At 45.9% G+C, this 26,216-nt stretch overlaps 1 protein-coding gene across 1 annotated transcript in view; it reads left to right on the forward strand.

Annotated features, from left to right (window-relative positions):
- The first annotated feature begins 2,660 nt into the window (after window positions 1–2,660).
- The window catches only part of LOC106639345 (zinc finger protein castor homolog 1), a 93,149-nt gene continuing 69,593 nt past the window's right edge, over window positions 2,661–26,216 (forward strand). The window contains exon 1 of the mRNA XM_089597399.1: window positions 2,661–2,868. The gene's annotated coding sequence lies outside the window, so the exon portion shown is untranslated. The remainder of the gene's footprint in view (window positions 2,869–26,216) is intronic.

Raw genomic sequence — 26,216 nt, forward strand, 5'->3', positions numbered from 1 at the left:
AAACATGAGAAATGTTTATTGTTTTTTCCCTTAAAAATAATTATTGTACCCTCAAAAGTGTACAATGCAAACGAACAAAGAATAGTAAGTAAACATAAAAGCGTAAGTATATGCGTGCGATATAAAGATTCAAAATATTCTTTGGCGAAAAAAAAAAAAAAGAATGTGGAAATGAATTCGTCGACGCGACAATATTTCTCCGTCAAATCCACATGCGCGGCCGTCATAAATTAAAACCAAAGGTCCTAAATCAACGCAGTGATCCACGCGGGAGCCCAATGGTCCTCGACTGCGAGAAAAACCCATGCACACGTATACGCGTCCTAGTTCGAAATCTCGTTTGAAATCTGCATGCGGCAAAAGCCACCCCGTCCCCGTATACTTCTCCCTTTCTCCATCAATAATAACACCAACGCGTCACTCGAGCGATCGAACGAGCGTATACGAGGAGGAGAAAAATAAAATCATACACACAGACGCTCGTCCTCGCTTCAATCTTATCGGACGACCATCTGTCAGCCATCCAGCGCACCTATATATATATATATACACTGGCCTCCTACAAAAACGAGTGCGCGCATCCCCTCTCCCAAAGGCAGGGGAGTGGTCGACCAGGTCCTCGGGGGTGCAGTCTATGTGACGTATTTATATATGTAGGTATACGTGTACGCGTATTACGAGGTACTGCAGCGTCGTCCTGGCGACCCTTCGCGCACGCGCCTCCTTTCTCTCCTCACTGGACACGGGATCCCTGTACATTCGTGCGTCACGGGTCACGGGGTGTGCGCACGCGCTCCCTCTTATTTTTCTCTCGTCCATTTTTATTTCGCGCTCGAGTTTCGCGTGCACCGCGCACATAAGTGTATATTTTTGTACAAGTATGTATACGTGCTAGGAGCACCAAAGGGATGTTCCAATGTTCCATTGTAGGTACATGTGTACGTCAACACGATAGAGATATAGATTTTGACTTTTTGACTCGAGAGGGTTGTTTTTTTTTATTTTATACACTGTGCTCCGAACGGCGATTTGGGTATACGTATTATGTACACATGTAGCCAGGGGTGCCGTTCGTCGCTAAAGTTAACTAATGCCAGTTGTACATCAGTTGTTCTTCTCAAAGAAGTCTTCACGACTCTCTTTTTGGATAACATCGCGATACAATCCAAATTGATTTTTTGGGCCAATATATGACTTTCATGTTTGACTCCGGGTGCACGGATATCGCAGATTCATTTTTTTTCCCTCTGAAATTTTTAACCATCAATAATTTATGTTTCTTTTTTAAGCTCCACTCATGTTATGAAGAAGTTCAATCACAACTTTGTAAAACTACATTTCCCATGGTTTTTGTACCACAGAAAAAAAAAAGAAAAAAAAAAAATGCTACATTAGTAATGAAAAAAAAAAAAAAAAAAAAAAAGTTAAACCCTATACAAAGCCGAGTTCACTTTGCGACCACACATAGTCAGTAAAACTCGCACAATCGGCTCGGGCGTACATTTAAAATCATACAAAACACAGCCCGAGGAACAAAGGCTCGGAGGAAAGGAAAAATGATTCCACTGGGCAATTATACAATTGGCTTGCGCGCAACTCGCACGTATAGGTACCAACTGCACGAGTCCACCAAAATCATCGTTGGCGAGGGAATTCTCCCCCCTCCCGAAATCTTGGTACACACCTATCGATAAAAATTGCCGACCCGAGGGACAAGGAGAGTCAAAAAATTGCACGGAATCGAGGCGGTGCCAAGCGAGGAAAAACTCGAAGAAAAAAGGGAAGGAACAATAAGGGGTCTTTGGCGAGGGAAGTAAAGAAGAAGAAATGGGAAAAAAAGAGAGGAAGAAACAACGCAGAACGGGAGGAATGAGCCGCAAGCACGGAGAAGGAGAGCGGGCGTCTCGCTCGCACGAAAAGGGGGCGGAGCGCTCGGCACGAATCCAACACGGGCTGCGACTCGGCATGGAGGGGCATCCGCGCAATGTAGAGTATATCAAGTCTCTCGGCAAAAGGGGAGTCGGCCCGTGAATGTGTGTGCATGCCCGTGTAATGTACGTGTGCAGGCTAGCTTCTGGTGCGGATCGGTACGGTCGCCCTCTCGCGGAAGCCGGCATATCGCCGGAGCGGGGGCCCGTCTCAGTCAACTCGCGCCAGTCGAGCCACGCGCATAGACGACGCGATGCCCCGTCGCGCCGCCGCTGCATAGAGAAAAAGCCACTCTTTCTCTCTGTGCGCGTTGCGTGTGCTCTTCTGTCCTCTGATTGATTGCGTATCGTGCAATACACACCCACGCACAGGCACGTGGACGCGCGGGGGTACCTGGAAACTGGAAAATCGGCAAGGCTCCCTGTCGATTCCGTACCCTCCCACGCTCGAAGAAGCCACGGAATCAAATACCGATCACAGTATAGAGCCGATCGCTCCCGTGGAGGAGTCGCTGGGCGATTTCGATTTCTCGGAGAGCGGAGAGATCGGTTGGACCCGGCTGGTTGACAGTTGTGAACAGTGACAGTTGGCAAGTCTCTATCGGACCCCCCAGTGGCTTTTTCTGCTGTATAAATTTGTGGCTCGACCGGTGGTGAAGTGAGGACAGAGCCGATCTTTGCTCGTTTTTTTTTTTCTTTTTTTTTTTTTTTTTAATTATTATTAGTGCTCTTTTTTAACGCGGGTGGTGAATTTTCGGGAGTGAGTCGGACGTACGCCTAAACTTGATAGATTCGATTGTGATGGTCACCGTATAGTGAGACACAGGGGGCATCGTTGTTATTGGTGATAAAGGTTTTTTTTTTTGCCGTCGCTGCCCGTCTTTGTGGGAACTATGATCGCTCCGACTGCCGGCTTCTCCAGTGGATTTCTCAATGAGAGGTACAGACACACACTCACACGCATGATACATAAATCTCATGGCAAAAAATTTTTTCACGTGGAAGTCTACTGTTTTTTTTTTTTTTTTTGTTTTTTTTTAAGACCAGACAAGAAAAAGAAAAGAAGTAACTAGAGCCGCGAGCAAGTGTGAAAAACGTTTTTTTACACGCGACTGAACGAGCCCGGAGTCGTAAAAAAAGGGCCGTCCCAGGTATTTTGAAAGATCGTGGAATGACCCACACATGCGCGCGCGGAGTGCACTTTTTCGTCCCGAAAAAGTTTGTGGCTAGGAGCGGAATCGTAAAAAAAACCGCGCCGCGTCTCGTTGGCCCGGGGGATACAACGCGCCTGAAAAGCCCTGGTGAATTCCGGCCAGTCGTAAAAGACGGGCCCTTACGCGAGTACGGCGATAGCTCGTAAAGGGAGGCCCCGCGTCTTGTCTCCCACCGATTTCTGTACATATGATTCGGTCGCTCGACACGAGAAAATTGTGCCGATCGTCAAATTGCACGGTTGTACGAACGAGGAAAGTTTTAGCGGCGCGGTATTCCCTTGTTTCGCTGCTCTCTCGTGGTTTATCAATTGGACTGGTACCCGCGTTTGAATTTGTTAAGGAGTTACGCAAACTCTACTTTTTTTTTTTTTCTGCTCGAAAGCACATTTTACGCAATGTGTATTGTTGGTGTTTTTTCAAGACGGAATCGAAAATATGTTTTGTAACGCGCTTGCGTCAGAAAAAAATCAGTGGTGTCTCGGATACCAAACGTAGGTGCGATGTTAAAAATAAAGGCGCTCCATTTGAGTTCGGCCGATGCCGATTTTCAAAACAATGACGCCTCATTCGACGCGAGTTCGCGAAATCGAAAAAGTTGTCGGAGGCGCAAGGTCGCGCCGAGAGGGGAGGAAAACCGATTCGCGGGTCGGAGATCACAATTGGAGCCAGCGCGAGCGACGACAGCGCAAGGCCTCGCCGAAGCCGTTCCCGATAAACGCCTCTGCAATTATCGCCGTGCGGGTAGCGGGGTGGACGAAAAAATCGGCTCAAGAGGTCATTCGAGAGAGAGAGAGAGAGACGACTTGGCTGCTCTCCGACTCTTTTTCGCCTTCATTACTCGCCGAAGGCTTCCCCGAGACGGGCCAATTATCGACTTACTTAACGGCTGTTTGTGAAAAAATTCCGAGCGTACACGCGCGCATTATTTCCAGTGCGAGGAAACAAAAAAAAAAGCCGGAAAGACTTAAAACGCTTGGGGAAAAAAATCCGCGAGACGTCCATTTTTTCTCCCTTTTTTTTTAGTTTTGCAAGCGATTTGCTTCGGACTTTCCGTTCCAAAGCGTTGAATTAGACGCATAGATGTACTATTTACTTTATATTCCTTATAGAAACAAAAAATCAAATGATTGAAATTGCAAATCCATCTGATGTCGCCTGTAAATGTCTTCCGAACAAACCAACAGACCAATCCATCGGAGCGCCGACGTCGCCGACAATTAACCGCAGCCGTTAATTCCTCGATCGGGCGACTACATATATGTACATGTACATGTATATACACCTCGTTACGCGTAACTCGTTCGTTCAACGACGAATAATAACCGCTCGCTCAGCGGCCGTTTTCCTCGAAAGAGCCAACCACACTCTTCTCGACTCGCGTAACATCCACATACTGTCGGGAAAAAAGGAGAATAAAGACGAGGGAGGGGAAGAGCAGCCGCGGCTAATCGAGTGACAATTTGTGAATAGCCAGGGAATGCGTAGTTAGCTCGTCGAGCTGGACTCAATTTACCGAGGCGGTAATTTCCATTGAGCGTCGCGGGCACACGTATATGTATATGTATACCCGCGCTCTCATACACGCGTGTCAACGTAACATTATACGTGCTTTTATTTTATAAAATTTAACGGACACCGACGCGCCATTTTGTTCATGCCGAGCAAGTATTTCCGAAAATGGACTACGCTGTACTGCACACAATGTACTTACGCGTCGTAGGCTAGATGGGCTCAATTGGAACGGCTTCGCGGAACTTGCGTCCATTACGCGACACTGCGGAATATTACGTGGCGAGCGGTCTGGAAATAATTTCCAATTTTTTTTTCCTCTCTTCGTTCCACTCCCCTTACAGTAAGAAATGATTTTCCCAAAAATGCAAGTAACATTAGCACGTACACTGCTCTCTCAGTGTTCATATTACCGTCAGACTCGGCAGTTTCTCCATCATAAAACGTACATATACCCTTGATGTTCCAATGGTAAAACAAACATGCCAAAGCTCCGCGGGAAAAGCTCGATCGTCCGAAAATCCAAACCGATCCTCGTACACGAGTCGTTTGCTGACGAGGAAAAAAAAACAAAGGGGGGTTTTGTCGGAGGGGGAAAGAGAGGACCGCGAAACAATCGTACAAGAGGAAGGAGGGGGGGGGTCGCGTTATTTCATGCCGAGCATATCGGCTTTAAAAGCTCTCGGGCCGGCTCTTCTGTAAAATTATGATTGTTTGTCCGCGAGATTTACTGCGGCGCGTGTGCACGGCCCTCGGAGCACACGAGGAGGGATGTATATCCTCTCTTTCTTGCCTCCTCCCGTTCCTTCGGGCTCACGAGCCAAAAGGGGAGAGAGAGAGACAGGCAAGTCTGCTGTCGCCGCCACTGCCGCCGCGAGATTAAAGAATATCGTGAATTTACACAGCGCACGACTGCGCAATAACACGCCGCGTCCGATGGGGGCTCTCTCTCCTCCCTCTCTTTCGTGTGCAGGTAGCAGCCCTGCTGGGGAGCAGAGATGCTGCGCCTCGCATATACACCGCAGAGCCCACGAATTTGTTCCGGCGCGTGTTTGCTTAAAAATTTGTCGGTTGATTTCTTCTCCCCCCACCCACCCTCTTTTCCTGTAAATGTTGCAGAGAGAGAGAGAGAGAGAGCTTCTGATGCCGGCCCCGACGTTACACTACAACGAGGAAGCGTTTGTGCGATTTTTCGAGAACCGATTTTCCGATTGCACTCAATTTGGTGTTACTCATGGGTCACGGAGTCGAGGGTTAATTTTGGAATCGATTCGCTTGTTGCACGTGCGTTCGATCAGCATGGGGAGGCCATACTGGCACGCTCATAATTCAAAATTTAAATTAAAAAGCTCGGAAACACGAAATAAATGTATGTATTATACATATACATATATGTATTTCAGCTGTCAAAACAAGTAATAAAAGAATTTGACAGTTTTGGGGGTGGGCGAGGGAGGAGCAGGCGAGAAGTCGTGGAAGCAGGCAGCCGTAGCTTCTAGCGATGCAGCCGTGTAATTAACAAACGCGTCCGGAATCGACAATCCGAGTACAGCCTGGCTGCGGAAGGGGAGGATGAGACAAGGGGGGGGGGGCACGTGGGTAGTTTTATCGCCGAGGCGGGAGAGGGATTATGGCCGCGTATTAAGAGAAATCGAAAAGGCAAAGGGAGAAAAAGTTTGAGAGGAGAAGGAGCGAAATGAGAAACGTATACGCACGTGGGATCTGTATAACCGGGGAAGAGAGAAGAAAAAAAAAAAAAAAAGGAGAAGCGAGAGGGAAATAAGAAGAAGGAGCAGACGGATTTCTGGCTGGACGCTCTTGTGTGCGTGCGTCAGATGCTCTTGTAAATGCATACACGAGCGATTCCGCAAATAATAATAATCGAGGAGTCACTAGGACCTGTCATTTTTACCTCTTTTTGTTCGAGCATTTGAAAAAGTTTGTACTAATTTGCGACAAGTTAATTGTGACATTTTAAAAAAAATTTTTAAAGGAACTTTTTTCTTTCTTAATTTAAACTCAAAATCGGAAAAAATATCAAGTTGTCGTACGTACGAATGTGTCCGATGGTGGGACAACGGGTCTGGTGATTCTGAGATACTATAGGGTGTGTTCAAAGCCCCAATTATTGTTCGTACTTCATGTATGGTGGCCATGTAATATCTTTGTAAAATGACCAAAATAATGTCAATTATTTCCTACCGTGAGAGCAACGTGTAACACCTTTTTTTTATAGTCAAAATAAAGAGAACACTTTTAGTGTTAATTTTACTTAGAACCCCACAGTTTTTGAGTACTAAGAGATCACCAACCACCACCAAATGATGCTGTTAAAATATATTTATATGAAAGATTTTTTCACATTAGCTTGAGAGTCAAAAATAAAATTACCCAGAACTAATGTAAAAGAACTATGTACATGCACGTATAAGCTGCAACTCTCTACCCCAAGTATAAGTGTTCATCCGAGTGCTACCTGTATATTTTTCACGGAATCCTTTGCTCACCCTCGTGAGCGAAAAGCTCGAAATCTCGCATATCGTCCCTCCCTTTTTTTTCACACGTCGCACTCCCAACCTTACCCCAATGTATATAGGTGCATAACACACGTGCACGCGCTCTCTCGCGGATCGTAAATACGCATAAACGAATTAATTCACGCGCGAAACGCTCAGCTGCGATTACGTGTCGTGTAAACAGCAGCGCGCTGCACGAGCATAAATAATGGTATACGCGTTATTCTCGCGTTCACACCCTCGTTCCCCGTGCGCTGCGTATATATTTACAAACGCGTTTTTCCAAGCTCAATATTACGCCGCCGCGCGCTAATGATCTCGCGCGATAGCCAAATATTTTCGATACTCGCACAACAGTTTGACTTTTCTTCCCGTACTTCCTTTCATGCCGCTGCTTAACAATTTCGTGTCTGTCTCGGAAAGAGAAAAAAAAAGAGCCTGAGAGCGAAATGCGCCTCTTTATGAGATTCTTTTTTTTTTTCTTTTTTCTTTTTTTTTTTTCACGCAACCGAGTCGTACGTCAGACGACCGACTGCTCGCCCTCTTCAACTTTTTTCCTCTTTCACGCTCTCTCTCCCGAAATGGAAATAAAATTCTCTCACACGCGCGCGAGCGATTGCCTCCGGGAGAGGGGGAACTTTTTTTTCCTTTTCTTTTTTTTTTTTTTTTTTTTTTTTTTTTACAAACGTGGTTGTGTGGTGGAGGAGAGTAGAGAGGGGAAAAAAGAGAGAAGCAGCAAATGCCGCAAACGGCCATAAAAACAACTGAAAGTATTAAAAACCTTAGGGCTTTTACTGCTGCTGCGGGAGCTCCGAACTCGGGGAGTGAAAGATGCGGGGAGAGGTGCACCAGCCGCACGGGGGGAAAGGATTATATCCGCGGCAAAACGCTTAATAACAATCGTCTCTGCGAGAGTGACCGTGTGCCGCCTTCGGCTTCCTTGGCCCTGCTGTATGTACACTCTCGCTCGCTTATTACGCGAGTTTTAGCAAATGGCTCTCCCTATTTTGCAAACCCTACACGTCACTTTATTTTATTTTTGTTTATTTTTTTTTTTTTTTCAACTGGTAATGATTTTCCTACAGTGATAATTCTTATTTTGAGAAATACAAAGGAGAAAGACATATAGCGGTGCAGCGCTCGGAGTGCGCTCTTTTATTAGATCACCCGAGATTTCTGACGCGACGAGTCGCGAAAGGGGACAAAACGGAGCAGCAACGGAGCCCCGCTGCAGTGCAAAAGCAGAGCAAAATTGCGAGTAATCGCGGCTAATTGTGACTGACTGCGGATTTCAATTTTTCTGTCGTCCCGTGCTGTTTCTCGGAACTGCGCTCGCATAAATCACGCAAGTGCAACTGATTTCCTTTTTTCATTTTTTTTTTTTTTTTGTTTCTCTTTGTCCCGATAAAAACGTGAAAAATCACAGGCATACGTTACAAATAAAATAGCACACGATTAGACATTGGCCGAAACATCTATAATTTACCAGTCACGTACACGCGCGCGATTAAAGGCAAATTTCCCGTAATCGCGTAGCTGCCCAACACAGTTTTCGCATAAACAAACAATTATCGGGCCACAGCGTCCATTTGCATGATAATGCATTACACCCGCCCACGGAGAGAGAGAGACACACACCGAGCCAGTATTTCTTTTTGCGCACTTATGTATATAGGTACATACCTGGTGCTCTTATCTCCATTCGGTGAACATATATGGGAGGCCGGGGCTATAATAATTAAAATCGATAATTACCGGTCGTTATCCGCCCGCGACACTATTTTCCTCTTTTTTTTTCCTGCGGTTCTTTTCGCGCGTCTCTTTTCCCAGTTGGGGGAGGGGGGGGGGGAAAGTCCCCGAGGGTCTCTCGCCAGAGAGGGAAAAGCAGTAAGTCAATTCGCCAACCTCGCGCTGCTCCTTTTTTCCATTAAGCGCGAGCTCGCGGAGCGGCACTTATCCACTTTGCTCATACTTTCGCGCGATTATGCTCAATATAGGGGCTGCTTCGAAAATACGCATTGCGCCTATATTTTCCGCCGAGAGATACGACGGGGATAAAACATTTTCCTTTTTTTCCCCTCACCGACGTATCTTCCCCGCCATAAATATTATGATCCAAGTTATACGTATGGCGTTTTATTTTTTAAATGAGAGCCAAAGAGGGGCAAACCAGTTTGTCTCCGCTCGAAATTCCGGTAGCCGACGATTGTGGACAAGCATTTCGGAAATCGGTGTACGTTTTCCACCTGGAAGCAAAAGAAAAACCGCGGAGTCACTTCACCCGTTCCCCGTCCAACCCCATCGGCGCTGGTCCGACAAAATTACACAGTGCAACCCTTTTGTGCTTCGATCAGCGTCTCGACAAACGGATAATTATGGCCCACCAAAAAAAAGGGGAAAAATGAAAAATAACAAACCGGCGCGTATCCGTACTAATGGCACGTAAAATATGCCTTGAAAGAGCAATACGCGTTACGTATAATACGTAGTCTCACGACGGGGGCTGCGCGCGCGGGAGAAGAGCCGAGTCACCCGTTTAAATTGAGGCGAGCGCCGAGTGAAAAAAAAAAAAAAAAAAAAAAAAAAACAGTATCCACTTCGATGGCCGGTTGTGGACTCCACCTTCCGCGAGACCGAGCGTGCACCGGGAATTTCTCGTTCCTCGATCAAAGGATCAATCGATCCGAGCCAATTGTTCGTTCCGAGTTGAGATGCGCGTGCGTGCGTTTTAAATATCACATTTGGGTGGAGTGGGGGGGGGGGGTGGCTATTAATCATACGCCGATCAGCGAGCCGGGCTCTCCATGGTTTGATGCACGTGTAACAAACGCAACACGTATACACGCCCGCGAGGATATCGACCTCGGGGTTATTGTTCCGCGACTTGGAAATGAAAAAGAAAAATAATACAACGGCTAGAAGCTCTGCGCGCGTAATAATAGTAGGTGAGTATATTAAATGTGTGTACATGTACATGCCAAGTGCGAGCAGTGCGGCTATGAAAAAAAAAAAAAAAAAAAAAAAAAAAATACCATAAGCGCGCGGCTTCTTATGTTTCTCGCGGACTGTACTGTATACATGTGCAAGAAAAAAACATTCCGACTTATATATGAAATTACAAATACCTCGTGACTGTAATAAAATTTGATACTGGCAAGTGAAAGAAAGATAAAAAAAAGAGAACAGTGCAAGGAGAGCCAGCAAGTGTAACTCGACCACTTGGCTCTGACAATTTTGTAATCTCACGGGGTGTCCGCGTAATACGTATACATACACACGTGTATACAGAGGAAGCCCGATAATCTCGCTCCTACCCCGACAAAGTGGAAAAAGGAAAAATCTCCGAGTTTGTGTAAAAATATGACGAATGGCATTAATAAGTGTATATAAGATTGCGGAATCGAGAGCATCTGCATCATTCAGGCCCAACTCGCGAGAATAACATCCCGTGCAGTGGTTCTGGCCGAGGTAATTACCCCTTTTTTTCCCTCGCGAGAGAAGAGCTGGTATATTATCCTTTCGTGTGTGCATGAAAAGACCGACGCGCCGATATTTCACGTCCTCGTCCCCTCCGTCGTTGGTGATGCGCTTAAACCCTTTCTCTCGATTAAAACGCGCGGGGGGGGGGGGGGAGAAAAATGAAGCTTAATGCGCCAGAGAGAGAAAAACGATGCACGTTTCATTCGTTTTCACGACGATTCTCCCTTTTCGAGTTCGTAATGCGCTCCAATAAAGAAACTGGGGGTCGTCTCGTCGGAGCGGCTTTTCGTTACAGTTTCGCGTTTTCAGGTTATTTATGAAAATGTTTTTCGAGAGGGAAAAGAAAAAAATGCAGCGACTGAAGAGATGATTTCCAATAAAAATTATTGGCTCGGTATTTCACAGCAAGCGCTCTTATAAATTCTTCCATACATGTATACACACACACATCGCACAAAGATATTAAAAAAAAAAAAGAAAAAATTAACGGCACCAAGAGCTGCCTCGAAGTTATGCACTGGTCGCAACATGTCGTTAAAACTACTTTATTACCCGCTCGCGGAAAGATTTAAAATTTAATTTCCGTGAGATATGGAAATCGCGGCCTTTCCTAACCTGTATCATATAATTATTTTACCCGCGTTTAATTGCTACCCATATTATTATTAATATCAAAAATTTGTCAAAACACCGATCATCGAACAATTCAACCAACACGAGAATGAAAAATCGCAGTTGTACGACTAACTACCAGACGCATCCGATGACCAAAAAATACCCGCGGAAACTGTGGAGGTGCGTCCGTGCTAATACACCTTGATCCCTCCCGTCTTGTATACAAGTACTTTTCTCAAAGCCCCATGGCTTGGCAGACGGATGGCCACTCGCGGAAGTCTCGGCTGAAGGAACAGGAACTCGGAATACCTGGGGTCCAACGACCGGTTTTCGCGGCTCTATCGGTCGCGCTTTTATTACACGCAAATACATAACATATTACACGTTTGTTTTACCCAAAACTCCCACCTATATATAGACCGTAATGTCGGTTGGGAAAGAAGAAGGAAGGGGACATTGATACATAATTAGAGTGTCGCCGATCTAAATTTTCCAGAGGACTATCATTCATTTCAGATTTCAGTATACACTAGTCGATTAATAATTTTGACTAAAATTACAAGTGCCTGAGCTTAAAAGCTCGAGGTGTTTACATACATACCTTGGACTACAACGGAATGATGTCCTCGAGTGGCCGTCATGTACATTGTCGCCGCGACCACCGTTTACGTATACACAACATGTGTACATATATACATAACGTGATGTCGGTCCCTCAGACGGTGCACTGTCTACAACGGGCACGGGCGTAGGTGCACACGAACGCGTGTAAACACACCAGCGTGACAGCGCGATCATGAGCTCTACATGTGGGTGGGTATATAGCTCTCGGTTCCATCGTATATGTGCGCAGTCAGCCGTGGTGGCGAGGAACATCGTGTGTACACGAAAGTTTGTACTGCAAGCTCTTATCATGTTTATCGTTTTTTTTTTTTTTTTTCTTGTTTTTTCCTTTACGATGGATGCACTAGGTATTATTGTCTTTTTTTGTTCAAATTCATATAAATTAGTTTCAACCACAAAGCCTTTATACGCCACGCTCATATTTTTATCACTCGAGTGTATTATGCAGTAGTGGTAGAGTATACATATTATTATGCCGTATATAACACTCGCACGCGGCATCGTATATTGAAAATTGTTTTCTCAGCAAAGTGCAGCCGACGAGTTTCGTTTTAATCGCGGTGTACGCGGAAAGATTGTAATTTTTCATTCTCCCCGAATCGTAAATCCACGGAGCTTGGCGACGCGGTACACACACACACAACGTACAAACATACGCAGAGTTTATCCCAAGGCCTTAATTAAAACGTAGGGAAAAGCAAAGCCGAACCGAGACTTTATTGCCGAGCAGTGCTAGATCCACGCGCGCGCTTTATTATCTGAGCCGCGTGGGGTGATAAAGCTTTATCAGGAGCCTGCCCGGCTTCTGTGTTCAACCTGCCCCGTACACACACGTGGTTTTCCTCCTCCCTTCCCCTGCTGGCGGCGACGTCTTGCTCCGGCTGCGAAATAATCGCCGATCGGATGAAAAACCGGTATATTATACCTGATGCGCTTGTTTCACTTTCACGATGCCCCGTGAACGGGGTACGCTGTGACGAGCTCAAAATAGAGTATATACGATTTGAGGGGGTGACGAAGTACGACAAGTAATGTGTACAGTATTGGGGAAAAAGCACAAGTGGAGGGGAAAAAAAGTCAAGCTGCTTTTATTTCAGTGCGCGACTCGAGGGTGGGTGTGCGAGCGAGCCCTTTTTCTCACACGCCCTTTGTGATCCGTCTTGGAGGGTATCGCGCAGCCGATGGGGGAGCGGAGAAACTGGAGTAAGAAAAAAAAAAAAAAAAAAGAAGCCGAGTGACTCCTTTTTCCCCACTTCCCCGCAGTGTACATATATATACACGCTTGCACGTCGCGGGGAATGCAACTTCCGGACGGCTGTGTATATGCACGCGTAATAACGTGCATCGAACAATAAAGTCCACGAGCTTTGCACTATCGCGCGACGAATTTTAAAAAAGCTGCGAGTTTTGTCGTGGAGATCCTTTCCTTCGTGGCTCATCTCTTGGGTTGAAAAATTATCGGAAATTACAGCACGTATACGGCCGATCGGTAATTACAATCGCCCGGTAATCATTGCAGATCTATATACCAATAGTATATGGAAATGAATAGATTCGCAGGTATGATTACAGCCTTAAAACGATACCAGCATCTAATGATCTACAGTTTGGCTAAAGGATACCTAAATGGGGACTCCCCACACTGACTGGTCAATCAAGCGCAAGAAACCTAAATGTGGTAGGTCTTTCGTGAAAAGCCCAGCAAAATTTGTCCAACAAAGCCCATCGCTGCAGCTCTCTGATGTAATTGAAATGCCGCTATTAGCTAAATTTAATTTTACGATATATACACGCCAGGGGTGGTGCGCTCGGGTATTGCCACGCGCTAACTCCTTTACGTATAGGTATATATTATAAACTTTGAGAACTTGCATTGCGCGGCCACGCGACATTAAGCGCCGACGTTTCCACAAAGCCGCTGAAACGCAAATTTTGAGATTTATTTCGGGCGAGCGCTCAAGTGTAAGGTACATATATACCCACTTGATGGTATAGTATAGGCGTTGCTCTCCTTACCGTTTTTTTTTTTTTTTTTTTTTGTGCTCCCGAGCTCGCGAGTCTCACCAAGTCAAACAATATTATTCATCGTCGCGCTGTCTCACATAATGTTCTGGACTGTGAAAACACGCGTTGTACACAACGCCGCGGCTATAAAGGGTAATTAATGTAAATCAGTTTGATTAATTGTACCGTGGCTCGGGGGATCTTTGTTGGGCGTTTAGTCGACTGGTGAGACACACCGTTTTATGAAATAAACCCAGCACTCTGTCTATTATTTCCCACTCTCACGGAGCACCTAAATCACCAGCCATTATACCGATCGCAACCATCCAATGTTTTTCCGACGCTATACACGAATACACCGATAAATCCGTAAACCTATCGATACGCACATAGATTATACACATATTACCGTGTGTTTGGATCAAAGGATCAAAAAGTATATACAAATGGGAATATTATGGACATGGAGTTGTCACCTTCATCGATAAATTAATTCTACGTGTATACACGCGTAGCCTGGCCACGACATCGTTAACGCTAATCTCTCAGCGCCACCGTCTTGAATCACCTCGTTTATCAAGCGTCTCGTTCGAGGGACGGAGAAAGAGAGAGAAAAACGGGAGAATCTCCGCAGCGACGCGTAAAATAGACAAGAGACGGCCTCTCCACCCCCATACCCGCGACTCTGTGCAAAGGGAGGGAGTTCCCCCTGTACTCGCACGCCAGGGTACATAAATATTTCGTAAAAGAGTGACCTGTCGCTTCCGCAGCAGTACATGGTGGCGGCGCCGGCACGTGAGCTCTCGGGTGTATACGTGTGCTCGTGCGAGTCCTCCTCCTCCTCGTTGCAGGGAGAGCTCACCTCGGCGGTGATTTATCGCGGCCGGAACACGAGGGACTACCGATCGAAGCGACGACGCCCGCATGGGCCACGCCAACTTCCGAATAATGGTATAAGTAATGGTGTCTTGCTTCCGACATGCCCTGACAATTCCGTGGGTCACTCGGAGTTTTTGGAAATTCAAGGCGATGGTTATACTCGTTTCGATGCGCCGACCCGCACGACTCAATTACTTCGAGAAATTCCGTCCCCCCCCTTGAAGCGCAACTTTCGTCGAGCAGCGCAAACGAAATGCATCGGAATACAATAGCTGCTTACGATGCGCTGGCGAAAAATGTAGGGAAAAAAAAATATCCGAGCTTTCGCAAGAACAATGAGCGCGGGGATATAGGCGTCGAAAAAATCCGCACTTTCCCACAAACGAAATTTTCGCACACGGTTCGCGTGGCGCGAAAAAAAAAAAAAAAAAAAAGGCCAACGACCCCACACAGATACATGTAAACGTTGTTCTTCAGCGCCTTTTGTTTCGTTCCTCTTATACACACACTTTCCGTCGTCGCTTCGTATTTTGATTATCCGGCAATTAAGAGCGCCCGATCGTCAGGCCGACGACCCGCAGCGTCAGCCGACCACAACTCGTTCCCTCCGCTATTCTCCCTCCGTCCGTAATATGCGCATCGCCAATCGATATTTGTTTCTTCCTCGAGTCAATCTTTGCGGATGTATTGTGTACGTGTAACACACCACCGCCACGGGGATCGAGGATTCGTCCTGCATGTGGAGCAATTTCATGTGTATAACAATTTGCGATTACTCCGATTCCGACAATAATATGTACATGTATATTGTTATCATCGCTCTCTGCCATTGTCTTACTCTCGCGAGGGGGTTTTGCATTTTGATTAATTTCTAATACACCCCCCCTCCTCTCCCACCGCCACGGCTACATGTATCCGGGGATCTTTGCACGAGCTCCAATTACTATGGTAACGAGAAACAGCGATGGATATTTCATGAAATCGCTGGGATAATGGGCAATATTTTATCTCCCTGTGTTTATATATACATTATACTCGGAATCGAGATAGTATAGTTCTCCGATTCGCGAGCGGAGGTAAAAAAAACAGTCTCCACATCCTTGAGTTGTTTCGGACCTATACATTATTTATCATGGCCATGAGCAGCGCGCCCAATTTCCAAAGAAGAAAAGTTTCTGAAAAAGAAAACGAACAGGTATTCCGACTGCATTGTTATCGCTGCCGCTCTATTAATGTTGTACAACGTGTATATGTATATATGCCATCGGGGCGCGTCGAACCGCAGAGGCCGCTACGGGGGAGCGCCCTGTCATCTTCCGATCGCCGAGCTTTAATCTGCCGGTCTTGATTCTTACCGATCGCTGGAATGACGGACCGGTGATGCTCGCGGACGTGACTCCATCGGGGGGAACAATTTAGCTCTCATCTCGCGCGGTATACACTATACCCGCGACTTTTGCCTCCACTTGGGATTCTGGATATGAGAAGGTTCCAACGGAAATCTCGGCACCGATGAACTCGCAATGAAATATCACTACACCATCTGCTGCTCGATTGCTGTAAATTATGCAGAAAATGTCCGAGTTTTCATTAATTGTCTTGTCCCACTCATTGCCGCTTGGCAAGAAAAGCTTGTATAGATAAACGCGGCGGTGTCTCTTTGACGAAACAGAGTATTCGTTCTTTCTCACTCGATGGGTGTACGTGTGATTTCTAGCCCCCGTAAACTCTCAATTTGTCAAGTCTCGAAAACACCGCAGCACCTCTTTTGTGAAAAAAAAAAAAAAAAACAACGACTCTCGAGACACGTTCCATCACCAAGCTCGTTCCCAATTTGGAGTCCATTACAGTGACAAATAAAGTGGAAAATGGTTCATCGCACTGCGCACGAGCTTATTAGGTCCCTCATAGGTATGGAAAATCTCGAAAAAATGTTCTTCCCGACCACATCATCATCATCATCATCTCTCTTGCGCGCGCGTACACACAACATTATATATGTATATACATGGACGTGGGCACGAAAATCAGGTGAAGCATAATGTGGAATGTGGCATGGCAACAGACGGCTGAGTGACATTTTGGGGGCGCGCCGCTCGTTTGTCATATTATATACAGTGTGTAGCCGAGCGAACTCGCATGCGTGCCTCCTCCTCCTCCTTTTTCTCCAGGAGTGCATAATAATGCCCCCCCTTGTATATATACACGTATTATGCCCCGGCTCTTTTATTACGTCACGCTCCTTCTTCTTTCTTCCCCGAGGATTTTCTCCGAGCTAATGCACTATTAATTTGCCATAGTAAGTCCCCCCCCCCTACTGTTGAGATGCCGCATATTGCACGGTTAATTAATGACGACGCCGAGCTGACTTTGGCCTGTCGTTCGCTTCGCCGCTCGCGCACGCGGTTGTATAGGATCGCGGGAAAGTATACCCCATACACCACGTGTTATTGCACTCTGAGAATTAGTTCAAACTCCGATCACTGCAGAAAAGTAAAGAAAAATCGGTACAAGGGCCGAACGATACGGCACAGTCTTTTTGAACTCGTCACCCATTGAGTTTCCAAATGGCGCGTACGAGCAAAAAGGGGAAAGAGGGGCTTTTCTGTTTTTTCTGATTCGAGCCTCGAAAATCATTCCAGCGTTTTCACGTGCATTTAGATAAGCCTGTGGTAGCTGCAATTGGGTACATACATAATATGTATATATTTTTTTTTTTTTTTTTTATTTATATTATAGTGCTCTACGTCCGGCTCCTTTTTAATAAGGGCACTACTATGGGCACTTAGCACTTTGGAGAAGGAAGGGAAGAGGGATGGGAGGCCTCCCATTACAGGAGGGGGGTAGGGGGAATTAGGCAATGATGCTGCGAGAAGGTCGCCTAAACCCTCCTCGAGGAGCATTGCGTGGTGAAAAAGCACATGTGAAAGACACAGAGGTACTTGCCCGAAAAAGTCGCACTGGCCGGGAATTGAACCACGGTCTCCCGCGTGCCAATCCCCGACCTAGCCGACCGAGCCACCGCGCGCTCTAATATGTATATATACACGGGGGCAACGACGCCACGCTGCGGGCTATCGGTCAAAGTCACGCCGGCGCGGCTACTATACACACACGCGTTCCTCGACGCGGAGCCGTTAAAAAGGACTCTTTTATTTCACGAAAAAGGGGGAAAAGAGAGCCCATACTCGGGTGCTCTCGCGTGTGATACGGATGATTAATGGACGCGCCTGCCGTTGGCCGCTTGTTTTTTTTTCTTCTTTCCTCCCATATAATACACCGGTGTGTGTCCGTTTTTTTTTCGCCCGCGGAGACTTTTATGCTGATTATACATACATACACGGGCTAATTACTCGTTCGATAGATTCGTCGGGCTGTCCTGGCGCCGCTTTTTACGCGCCGTTGTGCTTTTATGATACCCTCCTTTCACGAGGGAAGGGGAGGGCCGATGATCCAAGGAAACAAAAAAAAAGCTGAGCCGAAAGCTGCATTAGTCAATTTTCGGGCGCTGTCGCATCCGAGAAGGTTTTAAGGCTCTTTACTTATTCATGCGGTGGCGCGCCAATATTTGGGTCCCGCCGATGATTTTTTGCGTTTCCATAAGCGCAAGCTTTGTCAAAAATTTTCCAAAGGGTGATGTCGATATCGTGTCGATTTTTAAACGCGGCATCATCGCGAAAACCTCGGAAAACGTCCACGCATTAGATTCGCGTCGCAATCTTCATCGCGTGGCACACAAACGCACACAGTTCGCTGGTAAGTGAGCAATTTAATTGCGCGAGACGCGCGCCGCACGTGTCCCACCTTCGCAATGGAAGCCAGCCAGTCCGTCTCGAAGGAATCTCCTCACCACCACTTGTATAAATGTGCACACACGTATATTCCGGATTTCGCGCCTTTTACGCTCATCCATTGTCTACGTTTCATCCGCTGCAAAGACTATAATGTATAGGTACCATACAGGCATGGCTGTGCGTGGCAGCGGCCTTTTTCGGAATGAGCGCGACTGACACACGTTACTTCGTAATTGGCAGCCGTCTCTGATGCTCTTTCGCATTTAATATGTACTTACTTGCATGTACACGTAAGTGCGCAAATGCTCATCCATACGTGTTTTTTTTTTCTCCTTCTCCTCTTTGAAGAGCAACAGGACTTCCAAACAAATAAGCAGATTTGATGTACGACAAATTCATTAGACGATGAGTTTATCCAAGTCAACTGTTCCTTTTCCCTTATTGGGATGTTTTTGAATATCTGAGGGTTGACAAAATTCATAACATCACACTGAAATCCCCCCCTTCCCGAAAACAGCTCGAAAAAAGAAAACCACGAATATTATACGACGGGCGATTCATTTGTACACGTATATACACATCAGCGAAAAAAGCTCAAACGAAGATGTCACCCAAGCAATAAGCCGGCTTGCAATTTCTTCTCAGAGCCAAGGCGGCGAGGGAGAAGAGCGACGCGACACCCGTAAAATTCCCGGGGCCAGAGCGAGTCTCGAGACAAAGGAAAAAGGAGTCGCCGCGGCATGCGGCACACACCACGTGCGTATATACATGTATATACATACGTGGGCTTTTCGTCGCTCGTAATAATCGCCTTTTTACCCTGTAATAGCCCCGCGATGCGACCCGTCCCGTGCACATGTAATTTTCAACTCGCCTGTCTCTGCATGTGTCCCTTTTTTTCATATACCCTCCCTCTCTCTCTCTCTCTCTTCCAAATGTGCATGTCGCCGCGCGCGGCCAGCATCGCAATGCACACCGAGTGCGCACGACTGCGGAGCAAATTAATACGTTATAATTTCAGACATCGGGAATTGTCGAACAATGAATATACAAGTATACGACAGGGAGAGAGAGAGTGATAGAGGGGGGAGGGGGTGAAATTTACACATAATACTACTCCCCGAAAAACTTGTGCAATTATCCGCTATCGCGATAATGTTTAATCATACGTTGTATTACGTGGACGCGCGCGTGTACGGCTCCAACGGACGTACACGTTATGCATATACGTGCGCACGAGTGCGTGGAGAGATCGAGAGAGCCATTTTAGACGCCTACCCGAGTCTACTCTCCTCTTCCTCGATATTCCCCCTTTCCCTCTATCTTAAACAAACGAGTTGCTATCCAAACAATCGGAAAAGCCCGTGCGTGTCGTCATCTCGCGTATATACCATGTATATATGTATACATCGGGATGCGAGAACGATTTGTTAGGTAACAGCATTGGGAATCGGACGCCCATTTTCATCTGCGGAGTCTTTCGACGCGGCCTGTAATTTTCGTGGTGTTTGGATTACAAATTGAAATGGTTTTGAGGAAACCGTACCGTTTGCCTGTATTCAAAGATGATGCTTCGATGCTATTGTTTCATCGTTTCAACGCAATGTAAGAAGTGGGAATTTTTTATTTATTACCATCAGTATGAGGTTCGGTGGTGTATATACGATGGGTGGTACAGAGAAGGGCAGGAGTCGGTCTTGAATGTTGCGCAATGTGTGCAAAGATGGTGAAATAGTCCTGGAGCTTTTTCTATGATTCAATGTGCAATCGAAGGGCACTGAGGAGAATCAAGGTTTTTCTCGTGTACTTTTTTATTCACAATTGAAATTCACACTGATTATTTAAATTTTCTTAAAGTGGTGGGATTTGCTTGGATACCAAAATTTGCAAATTTTCATTTGGACTATTTTTCTCCGAAGATTTGGCCCATTTTTTAAATGTATGGTTTCTTGTGACTGTTTTCGTATTTTAAGCATTTTCCATTCATTTTAATTGGTAATAACTTGGTTATTTTTGCAATATCAGGGATGTACTCATTTTTTATGAGTAAGGTATTTTACCGATTGGTCTTTTGTAATTATTATAATGGAAATATTAAAAACACGAGGCGCTGTTTCAGCAGAAAAACTAGAAGTAAATAAGTTGAAAAAAAAAAAAAAAATGGTTTTTGGGTGAATTTCATTATTTTGTCGATATGTGTTTTGAAAAGTAGTTTGAATAGCATAACTTTTCGAATGAATCATCGACTTTCTAAAGAAAAGAAGAGAAAAAAAACTGTGTTACGACATAGACATTCCGAACGAGCAACGTTATCGGTATGCCAGAATACATCAAAACAATTTCGAAAAAACCGATCAATCAGCCGAACCATTACTCATTTTCCCGATCTTGAAACCGATCTTGACGAAAAAGTACATTTTCAAAACCAACCCATACAAAGAAATCGAAACGAGCATTCCGTGGTATTCATGCGAGATCACGAAATAAAAAACAAAGAGTTACGGAAAGGAAAGGCGAGTAACAATCACACGATGTCGACGACCCCAAAATGCACGAAACGAGCCAAGTACATCGGAAAGCGCGATTTTACCTCCACGCAATGTATTACGCAGCTTCGGTGAACCCAAATTTCCCTTCTCTTGATTGCATCACCTCGAACAAGTGACAAATCGGTATGCCAAAAATTCTTCTTCCCTTCCACGCGATTAGATCCCTATATTGCTCTGCGTTAAAATTATAAAAAAAAAAAATCAACATCCACGCAGCTCCGTTCCGATTAAACACAATGCGGCGGTCTCAAAAACCATGGCACGTGCACCAGAAACAATGTCACCGAGCCCGAACAAAAAAAAAAAAAAAAATCCCCTACACACGTTGACCGTAAAAAAAAAAAAGGTTCCAAGTCTCGTGTCCCGGTTTGCGCAACGCGCGCGCATACCTGGGCTCATTATGCACAGCCGAACGAAGCAGCGGCGCGTTATTATACTTGCGCGTAAATTTTGCCGGGGCCTTTCTCGATACGCAGCTAATAAGTGACAAATGGAACGAGAGCAGCGGAGCACGAGCGCATTAGCACAAAGACCGCGAGAGCGAGGGAGGAGCGAGAGAGACACGCTGTGATTAATGGAGTCTCTCTGGGGGGGGGGGGATAAGATCTCCGATGGAATTCTCGTGCGCCCTGGAAACTCTCTCGTTGGACCTCTTTCGGGTTCGATAATGTACCCGGCACCTCTGCGCTAACAACTCGATACGAGGGATCGCGCTCTCGATAATTCATTTATCACCTATACCTACACGATAAAATACATTATTATACGCTACACCCCCCCGGCTCCTTTGTTCGGCGATTGCGCACATAACTCTATGGGCCACCACCGCGTGGGTGTAATTAGACCAACGCGAACTCGCAACTCTGCTTCGTGAAAAGTATAATCCTGCGAGAGCGGTATCTTTGGAAAAATGAAGTGTACTTATACCTATTATACGATATCAAGATGGCGGGTGGGTGAGGGACGAAAATCTGGGCGGAAAATCTAGCCGGACGTGCCCAACGGAAGCCATGCGTTGGTGAAAACAAACAAAAGCCTCCTCCTTCCGCCGATTTTTATACATATATACCAATCGAAGTAACAATAGAGAGGCCAAAAAGAGATTCCGAGTAACGTCTCGTCTCTCTCGACGGTAAGACGGTATTCACGCGAGTTTGACATGGGGACATATATAAAGTAGCTTCGTTTGTATGGCCTATTGAGTCGTCCAAGAGTGGCCTACAAAGTTTGTCGAAAAGACAGTAGGTGTTATCCAAGTCGCAAAGGTTCAGCCAAGCGGATTCTGGTGAGGTACAACATCCTCGAGGATACATCTCTGACCTTATCACCGGTTAAATTAATCGAAATAAAAATTGGCCGCCGATAAATCATGCCAGGTGTAGCGTGTACACATAAACGCAGACACTGCACGGATAGTATATTGTATGCAAAATATCCACCGAGATCCGGCGAAATCTAAAAGATCCACGAGAGCGAGAGAGCCATGTAGGGGTAAGGGGGGGGGGGCGATATCTTCCCTGGTCTATACCTCTTAATCCAGATTGAAAATATGTAAATAAATCCAGTCCTCCTCTCCGTCTCTCTTGTTCTCGCCGGCGGATGCCCATTCCGAAAAAATATTTTAATAGAAACGATTCATCATTTCGCGAGCGCGGCCCAACCTCTCTCTCTCTCTCCTTTGTACCCCAGTTGATTCTCCTCTCCTCTGCATATACTCATCGCCGTTCCGCCACGCGAGACCCGCGCTCCTTTTCTTTCGTACCACCCCTCCCCCCCTCCACCTCCACCCGTTTACTCCTTCCTTCCTTCGCACTTCTTTGAAGAGATCTGTACTTTGCACTCATCCTGCGTATTGTTTACGCACTCTTTTCGAGAGGCTCCTCCCTTGCTCACTCTCGCGGAACTTTTATACATAATATACGTATACGATTGCGATTACGTCCAATGGCATGTGAATAATTTTTTGATGGATTGTTCATATTTATCGGAGCTCCGTATCTCCGTGGTTTTTCTCGCTATCAAACGGGAACATCGCGAGCGTGCACCCGTGATTTCTATCTGCGGGTAAGTGAAATAGTTTTTATAGGAAATTACATCCGGTCTAGATTTTTTTTTTCCCCTAATGACAATAAGAGCGTACGATGATTAGTACAAGAAAAAAAAAAAAGGTTTAAATACCCTTCCGAAGGGATATAAAGGGTAATTAAAGTAAAAGGTTCCCGGGCAACATTAGGAGAGGATAGATTATTCAAATGCTAAGCCGACGTAACACCACGTATTAGAGATCGGGTCATCGCCATCGTCGTTGGTGTGTGTCCTCCGGTAACCCGAGCCTGCCACCTGGAAATGGAAACCGTAATGGGATTTTGGAATTTTATTGACATTTCGCCAGCAGATATTTGACTAATCCCCCACCCCCTCGCCCCTCAACTCGATCGTTCCACTGTACACATATAAAGTGTATATGTAGTAAACTCTTGTAACTCAAGGATGGAGCGTCGAATGAATTTTATTATTTCCCAGTGCCGAGAGAAATATCAGCCACATCCCTCGGAATTTCTTGAAGATAGAGAAGAAAAAAAAAACACCTACTATAAAGGTGGATTGTATCTACCAAACCTCGAGCGTCAGCTCTTTCGGGACGAAAAGTCCCTTTTCGATTGTGTTCCCCCCCAGCAAAGAGCGAAATGGCCCCCGGTAGCCCGCAAATTTCGAGGAATTTGGCGCGTATGGTTTCCCGGAATCCGAAAGGCTCTTACGCGCGCGTATTATAAATACTCCTCTCTTGCCGCCTTTGCGTATAAGCGGATTTATGGACGAGTCGTCGCGGGCCTCTCCTCCTCCTTCTTGCGCAGCTTCGTCTTTTCGGGACTTTTGTCGCGAGTTTTACGGCCTTGAATCTCGTAAATTTCGAAAATGCGCGCCAGCGAGAGATGACAAGGAATATACAAGCGTACTCGTGGAATATCAAAAGCGAAGAGGTGCTATATATCGGTTACCCTCAAGGTAATTGTATTCTCAGTTACGGGCATTAATAACTCAGGCCCGCGAAAAATGTGGATATTCGCGTGGCATTACTTTCCTCAAATATTAATGAAACAGAGGGATACAGCGAACAGGCTCGCTGCTTAATATAGAAACGAGGAAAGGAGTAATTTGGCAAAATTTTGCGAGGGTCCCCCCTTCCAGCAGAACGGGAGGAAGAAAAAAGAAGCGAGAGCAAGAGCCCGAAGATGCATTATCTCCCCCTCGGGGATTTTTCTGCGTTTCGCGGAATCCTTCCTTTTTATTCGCGTGTTATATGTATGCATGCGGTTTAGCCCTCCTTGTGCACATATATATATATGTGTGCTTGCCACTGCGTTTTGCCGATGCGCCCGAACGCAGAAAAGGAGGAGCGGAGAGGAGGAAAAAAAAAGGGCCCCCCTCGTTGCCGAGGTCTATACTCGCTTCCTCTCCTCGTGGTCCCGGTAATCGGGCTCGCGCGCTCGTCGGCTCGAATTTTCGTTAAATTTATGCAATTCCGCCGACTCATTTTTCATCATCCGTCCTCCCCGCCTCTCAACCCTTTCTCAATCTCCTCGCGTTTCTTTTCACCGGTCGAAACAAACTCGGTGTGTATACGCACACGTGCATGCAGCGAGCGGGGCCCCGGGGAAAAGATATTCCTCATCCTTGCTAAATGCGCCCCGATGAAATTTATTCAAGCTCGCTCTTTGGCTCTTTCAATTTTGGCCATTTTTTTTTCGTTACTCGAGTTAATGTACGTACAGCTGTGCGAGAGGGCGATCCAGTGTACACTGTAACCGGTGAATGGCATTGAGAAAAAACCCGATCGAGCCGTTGGGCACGCAATTTCCCCTGGAGGGCAAAAGTACGACAGTACATGGCATCACGATCGGGACAATAATGAGCTATTGGAAATGGCACTGCGGAGCCGAGAGGTGTATACTTTGCCGCGACGGAGGAGCACCAGAGCCGGGCTCCTATAATTGCTCTCGCGCGACGTGCGCGCCAGTCGCGGTGAAAGCTTTTGTGCGCCGCGGAGGATAATTGAGACTTTCGGTCGGGGAAAACTCGAGCGGACGCGATGCTAAACGCGCTTTCTACCGCGATGACGACTCTGTTCTCGGGGGTTTGGGGCTTACACGTTTTTTTATCCTTTTCCTGAAATGTATTGGGTGAATAATCGTGCCTTTTTTTTGTTTCAGGTGAGTCCTGAGCGAGGTGGTGCAGTGGCTCTTACCCATGCCACACCCGAGTACGTATACAACAATAAACTACTTTTCTTTTTGTTTCATACAAGTACCAATGTCATTTCCATCAACGAAATTTAGTCATGCAAAAAATCGAGGGTATAGCTTACTTTTGGCCCCTTTTCCTTTATTTTTTGCACAAAAGAACTTTTTCAAGCCTGCAACGCGAGTCGATTGCTCATCAATTTTTTTTTTTTTTTTTTTTTTTTTTGGCAAACACGCTTGTGCGTCAACTCGAGAGTCCTGGCTTTGAGAACGAAAAATTGACGAAAAAAAAAAAAAAAAAAAAAAAAATTGAAAAAGAAATAAAGAAAGAAAGCCAGGAAGGCTGGACGCATTGTTTGTACGAGCCTTCCCGTACCCTTTGTACGAACTCGTTTTATTATTATTTTTTCTACTCGGAAGGACCGCCGCGAATCGAACGGGTCCGGCAGCGCCACATCGAAGCACAGCAACGGGGCACCAACACCGTGTGCGTGTACAGTACCTATATATACAGGTATACGAAACGAGAAGGAGAGACGCGTGTGTGCATGCATGTACCTATACACCTATACTTGCTATAAATCTCGGGGAGTTTTAATGCCTCGCAGCTTGCGCGTATATATATATATAACCCGTATACACTCCTTCTTTCAGTGTACATACACACAAATGTGTACATGTATATAATACAGTGTGCACAGCAGCTTTTGTTGGCGCTCGCGGGCTCCACTCAAGTGATGCTTTTGTTTGTTTGGCCCCGATATGATTAGTTTTTCGTGTACGTATACCTATATACTTGTTAGTGCATGTATGTGTACACGCGTTTTTTTTTTTTTTTTTTCATTTCTCAATTGTAATAATCT

Source organism: Copidosoma floridanum, unplaced genomic scaffold, assembly GCF_036245765.1.
Source record: "Copidosoma floridanum isolate Cflo_tuat_1 unplaced genomic scaffold, Cflo_Japanese_pri ptg000032l, whole genome shotgun sequence".
Taxonomy (NCBI): Eukaryota; Metazoa; Arthropoda; class Insecta; order Hymenoptera; family Encyrtidae; genus Copidosoma; species Copidosoma floridanum.